The sequence below is a fragment of the Hemitrygon akajei genome, chromosome 6, assembly GCF_048418815.1.
Source record: "Hemitrygon akajei chromosome 6, sHemAka1.3, whole genome shotgun sequence".
Classification (NCBI taxonomy): domain Eukaryota; kingdom Metazoa; phylum Chordata; class Chondrichthyes; order Myliobatiformes; family Dasyatidae; genus Hemitrygon; species Hemitrygon akajei.
The window spans coordinates 185144040-185157408 of NC_133129.1; the positions used below are offsets into that span (position 1 = coordinate 185144040).

General features: G+C 42.8%; 1 long non-coding RNA gene across 1 annotated transcript; it reads left to right on the top strand.

Annotated features, from left to right (window-relative positions):
- The first annotated feature begins 1209 nt into the window (after window positions 1-1209).
- LOC140729761 (uncharacterized) lies at window positions 1210-7543 on the top strand. The gene is made up of 3 exons (XR_012099408.1): window positions 1210-1434; window positions 2808-2920; window positions 7478-7543. It is a non-coding gene; the product is annotated as an uncharacterized lncRNA (long non-coding RNA).
- The last annotated feature ends 5826 nt before the right edge of the window (window positions 7544-13369 follow it).

Below are 13369 nucleotides of genomic sequence, written 5' to 3' on the forward strand. Positions count from 1 at the left end.
AGACACCCTGAGCCAATAGGCTGGTCTTGGACTAATTTCCACTTGGCATTATTTACTTATTATTTAATTATTTATGGTTTTATATTGCTATATTTCTACACTATTCTTGGTTGGTGCGACTGTAACGAAACCCAATTTCCCTCTGGATCAATAAAGTATGTCTGTCTGTATCCTATACAAAAGCCCTTATTAGTGTAGCAGATAGGTTTACATCTACATATGGTACAAAAGGTTGCAATGTTTTATGAAAACTATTTGGTTCTGAGTGTACCATACATGTTAAAAAGTCCAAAGGAATGTATTCCATGATTAATTTACGCCAACCAGAAAGTCCAGGATCCTTATCGAATATCCAACAAAGTAAAATGTTCTTCCTCGCACAAAAAGTCATGATGTTAAAAAGTTTTTTTCTGATGTACATATAGGACATCAATTTAAGGTGACTGGAGGAAAGATGGGAGAGATGTTGGAGGGAAGTTTTTCCCACAGTGAGTGATGGGTTCCTGGAATGCACTACCGGGAATGATTACAGGGACATGGATGACTAAAAAATGGTGGGCTCTGGGAAGGATTGATGAGATTGATGATGCAGTAAGTCATCACAACATCATATGCCGACTGTACTATTCTATGTATAACTTACATCAATTTTAAATAAGAAATGACTTAGTTTAATGAATACATCTCTTGTTTGTTGTAAACAGCCTGCTATTAGGGGACGGTCCCTTGGGTCACGTAACTGTATTGATTGACAGTTGAAATGAGCGGGAGGGGGGTCAGAATGCTCCAGAAATACCCAATCAGATACGATTAGAGGGGCGGGGAAAATGAGCATTGGCCAAATTTTACTTTCTGTAGGCGGGGTCTGTTGTGATGGGCATCTTAAAAAAACACCGGGGGCGTGGCCAAACACTTCAAACCGCAGTGCGGCTTCATTGAAGTGACTGTCCAATCAGCATGAGCGGCCGTAGGTCCGCTCAGTCTGATTGGTGGAGAGGGCGGGATGTATCACACAACTAGACGGCGTGACTGGCGCAGCCCTGGTATCAATCAAAGGGTGATGACATATTTTCAGGTTTGGTTGTGTAGGAGACGCGCATGCGTGGCGGTGGGCAGGCGTGAACGAAAGAGGGAAAAATAACAAAAAAGAGCGGGGAGCCGGAAATAAAGTTGGGTTGCGCGGCGTGGCGCGCTGCTTTGTGGGTAAGAGAAGCCATTCGGCGGAGTGGCAGCGGCTGCGGCGGAGCTCGTCTCTTTGTCCCGGTCGCTGACGGCTCCCGCACGGTGCTGTCCTCTATGTTGAGCGGGAGCGGCCGAGCGATAAGTTAATGATCGTTTCCGCCTCTTCGTCGCTTTTTTTTCCTTTTTATTTTACTCTGTGTGTGAGAGCGGCTGAAGACGCCTGGTGCTGACTGGGGCTGCGAGGCCGCCGAGGTGAGTCTTCCCGCCGCCATTTTGTGGCTGCCGCTCCTCACAAAATGGCGGCGCCAGGCCATGGGGCCTCGGCTTCGAGTTCGCTCTCATTCTTGGGGGAGGGCCGGCTTGCTATTTAGTAATTAGTGTATCAATGCTCGTGGTGTTCGCTTTGTGTCGGGATGAGGAGGGATAGTGATTACTGATCCCGGTGTACGCCCCGTTCCCCCACCCCAGCGCCGCCACTTTATTTGTGTGCCGTTGCCCGCTTGTGGAGTCCAGTTGGGAGGGTAGTGATCTCTTCCCCGGCGCCTTGCCTGGTCATCTGCTCTGTTTCTCCTCACCGAGATTTTACCGAAGAAGAGAGGGTGGGGTGGACGGTCCCCACAACTTGGGTGTTGGCCGATGCACCCTGTTCGGAGGATGTTCGGCCGACTGGCCAGCTCCTGTTCTTTGTCTTCACACCCCACATCACCCAACCTCCAGCATTCAAGTTTTGTGCGACACCCCACCTCCCCTGTCGGAGTGAGGTTTAATATCACCGGCATTTGTTGTTTTCCGGCAACTACTGTGTAATATATAATGATAAATTGTAACACAGTAAGTATATATACTTAAATGGGTGCAAGGGAGAAAGGAATTTACACCGAGATAGTATTCATGGGTTCGTGGTCCGTTCAAAAATCCGACGACAAGAAGAGAAGCTGTTCCTAAAACGTTGAGTGTGTGTCTGGTAACAATAAGGAGAGGGCATGTCCTGGGTGATGAGGTCCTTAATGATTGATGTGCCCGTCCTCCCTTTCCTCACCTCCTGCCCCTGGCCCTCGCCCTCCTTCTCCGGCGGCTGGCTGACCAGTTTCCCTTCCTGTTGTTTCTCGGAATTACTGTTGTGGGGAACTGTGGTTTCCCTCTTGAGTTTTGTCAGTGTTTTGCTGTGTTCGTTAGTATTTGGAGTGCTCTCGTCACCCGTCCACCCTTTCTCTAGTTTGTATATTCTCTGTATCTTCCATATACGGTGATATATCCTGTATTTTGCTGGCTTTGATCAATTTTCCTAGCCCCTTCTCCCCCGTTCCTCTCTATGCCTCTCTCTGATTGTGGTCCTTTGTCTGTAGGTGTTGAGCCCACCCATCGTCACGTTTTACCACTCTCGGGTCGATGGAAAAATAATCTTGCTTTTCATGGCTCCGTGACATCATTGATCAAAAGATTTTTGATTGAGCCAGTTTTTCCGGCATTTCGTCAGACCTGGGTGGTACGGCCATTTTCCCCTTTGTTCAGTACTGTTCCTCCTTTTGTGCGTTGGACTGGGTGGAGTAAGGTGGTGATTCATCATTGGGGCAGATGCCCTGTTAGATCACTAGGCTGATTGTTTTATTTTCTCTCTCTCCTAGGTAACTCTTTTTCCCTTCCCTTCCCTTTAATATTCTTCTTTTGGAAGTTTTTCGTTTTGTCAAGCCGCCAAAGTGGAGAGTGTGATTGCAGAAGGGGTTGCTTCTCGTTTCAGGTACCTTGTGCTGTTAACTGCTTTTTAATTGCTGTTTGTAAGGAAGTAGCAGGGCACAGTGAATGTTAGTTTCTGAGGTAGTAATTTTTTTAGTTGTATAGATTTTCAAAAGACCATTAGACACAAGAGTAAAACTGTCATTTGGCTCATCAGGTCTGCTCCACCATTCCTTCATGACTGATTTATTATCCTGCTCAAGCTCTTTCTACTGCCTTTCTCTATAACCTTTGTCACCCTGGCTAGTCAAGAAACTGTCGGCCTCTGTTTTAAATATACCCAATGACTTGGCCTCCACAGCCACCTGTGACAATGAATTCAATAGACCCGCCACCCTCTGGCTAAAGAAATTCCTTCTCATCTGTTCGAAATGGATATCCCTCTATTGTAACCTCCCTCACCATAAGAAACATTCTCACCCCATCTGCTTATCAGTAGTTTTCTTTATATGATAGGTTTCAATGTAATTACCCTTCACTCTTCTAAACTCCAGCGAGTACAGGCCCAGAGCCATTCAACACTCCTACATTAACCCTTTCATTCCTGGGATAATTCTTGTGAAACTGCTTTCTAACTTCCAATGCCTGCCTTAGAATTGTGATGTGCTTAAGTATTAATTCATTTTCACCTCTGTGTACTAAATTGCTTCATTCTTGGAAAAACTTTAAGCATGGTCATTATTTTAGTATCAAATGTAGCTGCCTGTACATTGGTAATGCTCACAAGCGGGGTTAACAGATTGAATGTAAATAAGTATTGGTCAGGAAATTGGGATTGTATCCCCACATAGATTGAAAGAGGTGTGCAACCATGTCTTCACTGAAACATGGCAAAGTCTTGACCTGAGACTCAACCGTATCCCTTCAGAGATGTTGCCTGACCTGTTGAGCTTCTCGCATTTTTGAGGTGAAGTTGTGATTAAGTTGGCACAGTACTGTGGTTAACTTTTGACTAAACTTTTGAAATTACTTGGCATGGCAGTGAATGTACACTTTTCCAGTTTTCCACTTTAGTGTAACTTTCCTGTAATACCATGGGCTCTTAACTTGGTAAGCAGCCTCATGGGTGGCACCTTGTCAAAGGCCTTCTGAAAGTCCAAATATACAACATCCACTGCAACCCCTTTATCTAAACTACTTGTAATCTTAATTAATTCCAACAATTTGTCAGGCAAGATTTTCCCCTAAGGAAACAATGCTGAATTTGTCCTATCTTGTCCTGTGTCACCAAATACTCCATCACCTTATCCTTAACAAATCTTCCCAATCACTAAGGTCAGGCTTCCTTTCTGCTGCCTTCCTCCTTTCCAGAGTGGAGTGACATTTCCAATTTTTCAGTCCTCTGGCGCCATGCCAGAGTCCAATTATTTTTTGAAAGATCATTAATGCCTCCACAATCTACTGCTACCTCTTTCAGATCCCCAGAGTGTAGTTCATCTGGTTCAGGTGATGTCTTTTAGCTTTTTGAGCACCTTCTCCCTTGTAATAGTAACTGCACTCATGTCTCTTTCTTCCACATCCTTCAATCCCTGGCACATTGTTAGTGTCTTCCACAATGAAGACTGAGTTCATCTGCCTTGTTATTTCTCTGTTGTCATTTTCTAGCGGTCTTATGTCTGTTCTCATCTCTTATTTTTATATACTTGAAAAGGCTTTTTCTATCCACCTTGACGTTGTTTGCTGGCTTACTTTCATATTTCATCTTTTCTCCGATGATTTTGGTTGCTTTCTATAGGTTTTTAAAAGCTTCCCAATCCTCTATCTTCCTGCTAATTTTTGCTTTTACATTGACTTTGACTTCCCTTGTGCTATGATTATACTATTTTGCCATTTGAGTATTGCTTTGTTCTTGGAATACATCTATCCTGTAGCTTCATTTTTTCCTGAAACTCAAGCCATTGCTGCTGTGCTGTCCAATTTACTTTGGTCAACTCCTCTTTCATACCGCTGTCATTTCCTTTATTCTGCTGCATCAGACTCTACTTTCTCCCTAACAGTTTCAAGTTGAACTCAATCATATTGTGATCACTATCTTCTAAGGGCTCCAGTTCATTATGTAACACCCAGTCCAGTATCACTGATTACCTAGTAGGCCCAAAGACAGACTGCTCTAAAAAGCCATCTTGTAGACATCAACAAACTTACTCTTGAGATCCATTACCAACCTGATTTTCCCAGTTGAAAACTCTCATGACTCATAACATTGCTCTTTTGACATACCTTTTCTATTTCCTGTTGTAATCTGTGGTCCACATCCCAGCTACTGTTAGGAGTCTTGTATATAACTGCCATCAGGGTCCTTTTATCCTTGCAGTTTCTTAAACCCACAAGGATTCAACATCTTCCGATCCCATGTCACGTCTTTCTGATGACTTGATGCTATTCTTTACCAGCAAAGCTACACCACCCCCTCTGCCTACCATCCTATCCCTCTTGATACAGTGTGTAACCTTGGACATTCAGTTCCCAATTACAGCCATTTTTCAGCCATGATTCATTGATGGCCACAACATCATAACTGGCAATATGTAATAGTGCAACAAGATCATCCACCCTCTTCTATTCTGTCATTGAGATATAACACTTTGAGTGCTGCATTTTCTACTCTTTGTGATTCTGCAACCTTAGTGCACTGATATTTAACCTGCTGGCTACTATTTTGTCCTATCATCTGCCTGCCCTTTCTGACTGCATGCTATCTTTGCTCTTTTTTTTTTACCATCCGTCGTATCCTGAGTTCCTTCACTCCAGTTCCCATACCCCTTCCAAATTAGTTTTAAACCCTTCCCAACGGCATCTTCTGTTACTTGCCCTGTCTCATTTCCTAATATCCCAATAACATGATCATACCTTTCTTATGCTCAGCTCTACTCATAAAGCCTCACTAGATGGGCTCTGCAGTTGGTCCTGAGTGTGCATTGCTTTATCTTTTCCCCTGACTAGTAATGCCTTCAGCTCTATCATGTCTGAAACAAAGGAATCCTGGAATAATGAGCTGCCAGTCCTGCCCCTCCTGCAGTCAAGTCTTACTGATGGCTGTAGTTTCAAAATTCCACGTGCTGATTCATTTCTTTAAGCTAGCTTTCCTGCAGTACTCCTTGTATTGAACTATACATAGCTCGGGACATTAGTCCCACCATGATCAATCTTTTGTTTCCTGACCATTTTCTGCTAGAGTATTAGTCCCTCTCTGGTTCAGGTGCAAGCCATCCCTTCTGCACAGGACTCAACTTCCCTTGAAGACAGTCCAGTGAAGGTGGGTCCAGTCATCCAAAAATATGATGCCCTCCCTCTGCACTAACTCCTTTGCCATGTGTTAAACTGTATCAGCTTCCCATTTCTGATATCACTAGCACGTGGCATGGAAAGTACAACCCTGGGGATCATATCCTTTAACATCACCTCATCATCCATCCTACCCTTGTCATTGGAACTGGCGGGGACCATAAGTGCTCTCCCTCCCATTTAAGACTGCTTTGGACTTGATTTTGGCACCCGGCAGGCAACAAACCATCCAGCATCTCAGAACCTCCTATCTCTTCACCTAATCATCAAATCCCGTCACTGGCTCACCTCTTCCCTTTCTTCTGAGTCACAGAGCCAGGCTCTGTGCCAGAGACTTGACTGTTGTGGTTTTCCTCTGCTAGGCCATCCCTATCCCCGTCCCCATCCCCAAGCAGTATCCAAAGTGGATACTGTTTTATCCTTTCCTGTAAGGAGAACATCGGCAGGGTACTCTGCACTGACTATCTATTCCTTCTCTTTCTCTCCAATTGCCTGTGTCCTGCACCTTGGTTGTAACACCTTTTATGTCCAATCAATCCCTCAGCCTTCTGAATGATCCAAGAATTAAAAAAAATCTACCTACACCTCTCCCCCTTGCAGCTGAACAAGTCAACACCTGAATTCCCCACTTCAACACTGCCCCCCTCATGCAGTAGCTGCTCTGCTTAATGCAAATTTTTTATTGGTTCTTGCCAAGTGTCTAATTGTGTGCAATTAATTGCTCCTGCTCGCCTCTTCGTAAGCTGACTCCTCAGGACTGTGATGAGCAAAATGGGTAAAGTATTCAGTTGCGCCAAGTCCGTTTTGAGCACTTTTTATTTTCAAATTAACAGTTTCATTTCCCCAGGACACTCAGCACAGAGCATCAATGGTGCACATTGTGGTGGCTGCCAGCCCAATTCCAAGATGATGCCTCAGGCATTGATTGTTGTAACCAGTTGGCTTTGCTGGAATGGAAGATGTCACTCTGGGGCAGTAGGTTCATTGATTACACTGTTGCTGGTTCATCTGAAGTTTGAGACCCTCAATCCTGAATACTGGAAAATTCTTGTTTGTGTCTCCTGCTGCTGACAGCAACAAATATCAACTTCAGTTGGAGGCTAGACTTCAGTTCTTATTTTGCCCTTATTAGAGATTATTGGTTTTTCTCGGCTGGCATTTCTTCTTGGTGGAGATGTATTACTATCCATTACCTATAGTAAGAAGTGTGAGTTTATGCAATATTTAAAGTTGTGCCAAAGTAAATAAGGCCTTTACATTATTTTTGTACCTTTAGTGCTTCTTCGGGCGGAGGAGGAGGTAGGGGTGCGCCTCAGCACTATCCCAAGACTGCCAGCAACAGGTAACTATTAACTCTTTGAAGGTTCTTCCATTTGTGTGTCTTAAGTTATGAAAGTGTGCTGCACCATAGGAGAAATAACTGCATATATACATCAAGTTAAATGGGTTGACCATAGGACATGGGAGCAAAATTAGGCCATTCGGGGCATTGACCTGCTTCGTCATTCCATGGTTGGTTTATTAACTCATTCTCCTGCCTTTTTCCTGTAACCTTTGATGCCCTGACTAATCAAGAACATGCCAGCGTCTGCTTTAAATATACCCAATGATTCTGGCCTTAGACTTTCCCACTATAGGAAGCATCCTCTCCATGTTGCTCTATCTAGGCCCTTCAATATTTGATTGGCTTCAGTGAAACCCCCTGTATGCAGAAATCAAAGTTATTCCCTGGCATATTAGTAGTTACAAATACTTGCATCAGTAAATATTTAATTCCTGTCTTTAAGTGCACAGGAGCGTAATGGTTAGCACATCACTTTACAGTGCCAGTGACCTGGATTAAATTCTCGCCACTTCAGTGCCTCTGAAGACCTACTGGTAATAGGCTCATTGGGCAGTGTAAATTGTCCTGGGATTAGGGTGGGTTAAATCGGTGGGTTACTGGCCAGTGCAGGCTCATTCCAAGCAGTATCTCTGGATAAATAATGTCTTAATCGTAGCCATTTGGCAATATACAAATTACGAAAAAATCTGCAGATGCTGGAAATCCAGGCAACATACAAAATGCTGGAGAAGCTCAGCAGGCCAGGCAACATCTATAAAAAAGATCACAGTCGAACCTGAAGGGTTTTAGCCCAAAAAGTCGAATGTGCTTTTTTTCCATAGATGCTGCCTGGCCTGCTGAGTTCTTCCAGCATTTTGTATTTGGCAGTATATGTTGGGATTTGCTGTATGCTGGTATTTTTGTTGTTACTGGGATTTTGACTACCCCAAAGGGTTGTTACAGCATCTGTTAACTTTGACTGAATAGTAGATCAGAATAAATCTCGTAAGTGTATGGTGCTTTGTTAATAAATTTACTTTGAGCTTTGAGATTAGTGGTGATGAATTGTTTTGAGCAATTGTTATAGACTCTGTTCCTATCTCTCGACAGCCGGTTCCTGGGGGGGGGGGATGTTCTCCCTCTTCTCCCCCCACCCCCCCCCCCACCCCAGGGCCTAGCGGTCAGAGATGGGTACCTTCATGAAGCACTAAACGAGATGTCAACTCCTTGAATGAGAAAGAACGACAAGATGGAATCTTCAGGAAAGTCAGAGGGTGAGTTTATTTAAAAAGTTAACTTGTACTGGTGCGTATTTGGTGTGCAGTGTTTAAATCAGGAATCTTGAATGATATTTTTTGGGAGGGAGTATACTGTGAGCAGGCTGCTTTGGTGGCTGTGTAAATTTACCTTGTACTGCTTTGAGTGAAGTGGGATTTTTCAGTCAGGTTTAATATCACTGGCATATGTCATGAAATTTGTTTGAGGCAGCAATATATTGCAATACACAAAAAAAATAAATTATAATGTTTCTTTGGGAGGATATAATATTTGACATGTCCCTTTGACCCTTGCCCATTCACAGCCAAGCTTGGGACTTTGTCCATGGCAGAGTTGTGTTTATTCTTAGATCAACAGCATTGCATGAATTGCATTCTTTAATTTCTGAATGGGTTGAGAGAATTGTTACGTTCTCCCTTGGCAGTGTGAATTATTATGAACTGTATGTGTGAGCCTTGACTGATTTGGTGGGATGTCCTTGTGACAGATTAGCAGTCTGGCATGCTTTACAACAGATGATTAGGATAATGGCTATAGACGGAGTGACATTGCATGTCCTCCAGACATGCCCTGCAGCTTGTGAATTTTCCAGTGTTGAACAGTATTAAGTCCATCAGTTGAGAAATGGAGTTCTTTCTTAAGTTAAATGTGATTATTTCAGTTGTGTGCTTCAGCTGCAATGGAAACATCATGATATGGTTCTGTTCTTTAGGATTTGCAGTCATTTGTAAATGTTAATTGATGAATCTGTTGGCTGTGAAAGGATTTGGCTATCTTGTTCTCTGGTTTGTATCTTTGTTTTCTCAAGGCATGTGTGGTTTACAGTGCTGTGGTTTCTATTTTCACTGCTTGTTCAATCTCCTGTTGCCATGTCAAAATAAATAGCCCAGTCTGATACAGATTCACATGAATCTTGTCATATCTGTGTTATGCTTGTGGATATAAGCTTTGCCATAACCCTTTAATCTGGGTGGGTTATGGTGCAGCACTTCAACTTCAGGGTAGCCTTAGCTTCCAAGGACATGAAGGAAAGCAGTACATCATTGGTGCATTTGATCATTTCATGCATGATTGGCCGGGCTGCTCAGTTATGCTCTTCATAGTTCTATACACCTCTAAGGCCACACTTCATTCTTTTACACTCCAGTGAAAAGTACCTTGGCCTCACCATCATTCAGGCCCTCCTGGCAACATCCATGTAAATCTCCTTAGCACAATCCCCAGTTTAATCCTTTAGTATGGTATGCAAAACTAAACAAATATTGGAAATTTACCCTTGTCAATGTCTTGTACAACAGCAACATTACAAAGGTTCATTTATTATCAAAGTACACAACTCTGATAAACTTTTCCAAATAGCCACAGAACCAACAAAGAGAATGACAGCATGATCATCAACCCCCAAATCCCTAGCACCCCCCCCCCCCATACAAGAAACACAATCTGAACAGGTTCATTGACCACTAAATCCCCCTCCCCCGCACACATAAATGAGAAAGATCGGGCAAAAAACACGGAATATATATTTTTTAAAAACTGGGGTGGGTTTAGGAGTCTATAGTGCAAGCCTCTATCTGAAAAGCAAGTTGTCGGTGCTCACCTTCCATTTTCATCTGTTTCAATTGCTCCCTCATCACTTGGGAGTTGAACATCAGCTTGCAGCCTTGCCATGAGGTTTGCAATCTGCCTCTGCCTCCCAGAATCCTCCTGGAGACTGCAGAGCGATGGAACACCTTAACAATCTCCAAACTGCAAATCACAGGCTCAAACAGTTTGTCACATACAAAACATAAAAGAAGTGAAATAAATAGTTTCATGTTCTATCCAGAAGATGTCAAGCAAAGGAGAGTTGTACACAGGCTCCATTATATCTTGGCTTCTCTACTCCATCCTAACTGAAGGCCAGTCCCAACTGCTGTGATGCCACTTTCAGGGATCTATCCTTGTAGGTTCCCCTGTTCTACACTTCCCAAGACCTTGCAGTTGACTATTAATGTCCTGCTCTGATTTGTCTTCCCAAACTGCAGCCCCTTGCACTTCAAATTAAGCGCCATTTACCACTCCATGGCCTAGTTACCAAGCTGATCAAGGTTCATCTAAATCCTGATGACTAACTTTACTCAGTCACACCACTTATTTTTGTCATCTGCAGACAAACTGTGTTTTATACTTTCTTGGGCCTAGTATTGACCTCTAGGGAATGTGCTATTCAGGAAAAACAACCTTCCACTATCATCCTCTGGTTACTACCATCAAGCCAATTGTATATGAAATCAGCTAGTTGTCCAGCTGGAACCTCAAGGCTTTTCTGAAGCCCATATAAACCATGTCTGTAGCCCTGACCACATTGATATTGGACATGAACTGTGCAGACTATTCATGATCAACCTATCTTTTCAGTTGTTTGTATGTTAACCTCAGGGTCCTGTTAAGTAATTTATCTGCTGCAGATGTTGGCTTTACTAGTTCCCAGGTTTTTCTTTATGGCCTTTCTTAACTGTGAAGTGTGGGGGTGGGTGGGAAAGAGTCTGCCTATCTATGCTTTTCATAATCTTTACTTAATTGTCACCAAACAATTGATACTAGAGCGTACAATCATCACAGTGATATTTGATTCTGTGCTTCGCGCTCCCTGAAGTACAAATCGAAGTAAATATAATAAAAATTTAAATTATAAATCATAATTAGAAAATAGAAAAGGGAAAGTAAGGTAGTGCAAGTCAGGTCCGGATATTTAGAAGGTACAGCCCAGATCCCTGTCAGGATCCGTTCAGCAGTCTTATCATAGTTGGAAAGAAGCTGTTCCCAAATCTGGCCGTACGAATCTTCAAGCTCCTGAACCTTCTCCCGGAGGGAAGAGGGACAAAAAGTGTGTTGGCTGGGTGGGTCGTGTCTTTGATTATCCTGGCAGCACTGCTCCGACAGCGTGCGGTGTAAAGTGAGTCCAAGGTTGGAAGATTGGTTTGTGTGATGTGCTGGGCTGTGTTCACAATCTTATGCAGCTTCTTAATCTTGTGCCTCTGTCAGGTTAATGTTTTGCTCCAGGGAAATCAAATCCATCCTGTCAAACCTAAAGATTTTCATTCCGTGTAGCATCCTGATGAATCGCTGCACTCCTGGGGCAGTCCCATCCTTCATGACATTTTAGAACAGCGCAGTATTGCAAGTGTAGCCTAACCAGTGTTTTGTGAAGTAATGTAACCTCCAACAAATATTGTTCATTCTACTTGAGAACAGTTTTTAAATATTGGCTGATTTTAATGATGGAAATTATGATTATTCATAAACTTATTCTAGGTACTCAAATCGATAGACTGCTTCATATTTTATCTAATGCATAATTCTATCTAATCCATTTTTTATTATCCATGGTTCATAATTTGTATTTTGAATTCATGAACAGCTTTAATTCTGGCATGTTTTTTAAAGAATAGCTTGAATGCTTTGCCTCGTCTTGGTGTTCTGGGAACGTACCCAGCAGTGATGTCTTGATTGGCTCTCAACTTGAAATTCGTCAGTTTGGTACATTAATCAACTGGTTCCTCTTGCAGCATTTTGAACAAGCTTACTCCAGAGAAGTTTGACAAGCTATGCCTTGAGCTCCTCAATGTGGGTGTAGACTCAAAACTGGTCCTAAAAGGGATCATTTTACTGGTGAGTTCAAAAATAGCTTGGCTGCTACTCAGATTAATTTTTACAGTATGCAGCCTAACTTAACTGTTTTTGTCCTCTGCAAGCTTCTTATTATCATTATTGTCCTACCAAATGTTTCCTGTTCTTTCTGATTTGTGGATTCTCTTGCTTGCTTCTATTTGCTTCATCTATTTTGTAAGGTAATGAATTCGCATTCACTTTCTAAAATTTCTTGTGATTGTTAAGCTCATAATTTCAGGAGCAGAAGTAGGCCATCCCATCACTAAAATTATTATCCCTCTCAAACCCATTCTCTTGCCTTCTCCCTGTAATCTTTGACACCCTGACTAATTAGAACTTATCAGCCTCTTTAAATATACCCAGTGACTTGGCCTCCACAGCTGTCTGTGCTCATTGAATTCCACAGATTCGCCACTCTCTGGATAAAGAAATTCCGTCTCATCTGTTCTAAATGGACTTCCCACTATTCTAAGACTGTGTCCACTAGTTAAAGACTGTGTCCACTAGTTAAAGACTGTGTCCACTAGTTAAAGACTGTGTCCACTAGTTAAAGACTGTGTCCACTAGTTAAAGACTGTGTCCACTAGTTAAAGACTGTGTCCACTAGTTAAAGACTGTGTCCACTAGTTAAAGTACTTGGCTCCTGTTGCTTCACTGCTGCTCCAGTTTACGTATATTTTGTATGATAAATGACGAGAAGGTGCTTGGAACTGGGTACAGAGGGGATGTCAGGGGTAAGTTTTATGCAGTGTCGAGTGTGTGGAAAGGGCTGCTGGCGACTGGTAGAGGCAGACACAATAGGGTCTTTCAAGGGGTTCCTGGATAGGTACATGGAGCTTTGAAAAATAGGGCTATGGGTAACCCAAGGTAATTTCTAAAGTAAGTACATGTTTGGCACAACTTTGTGGGCCG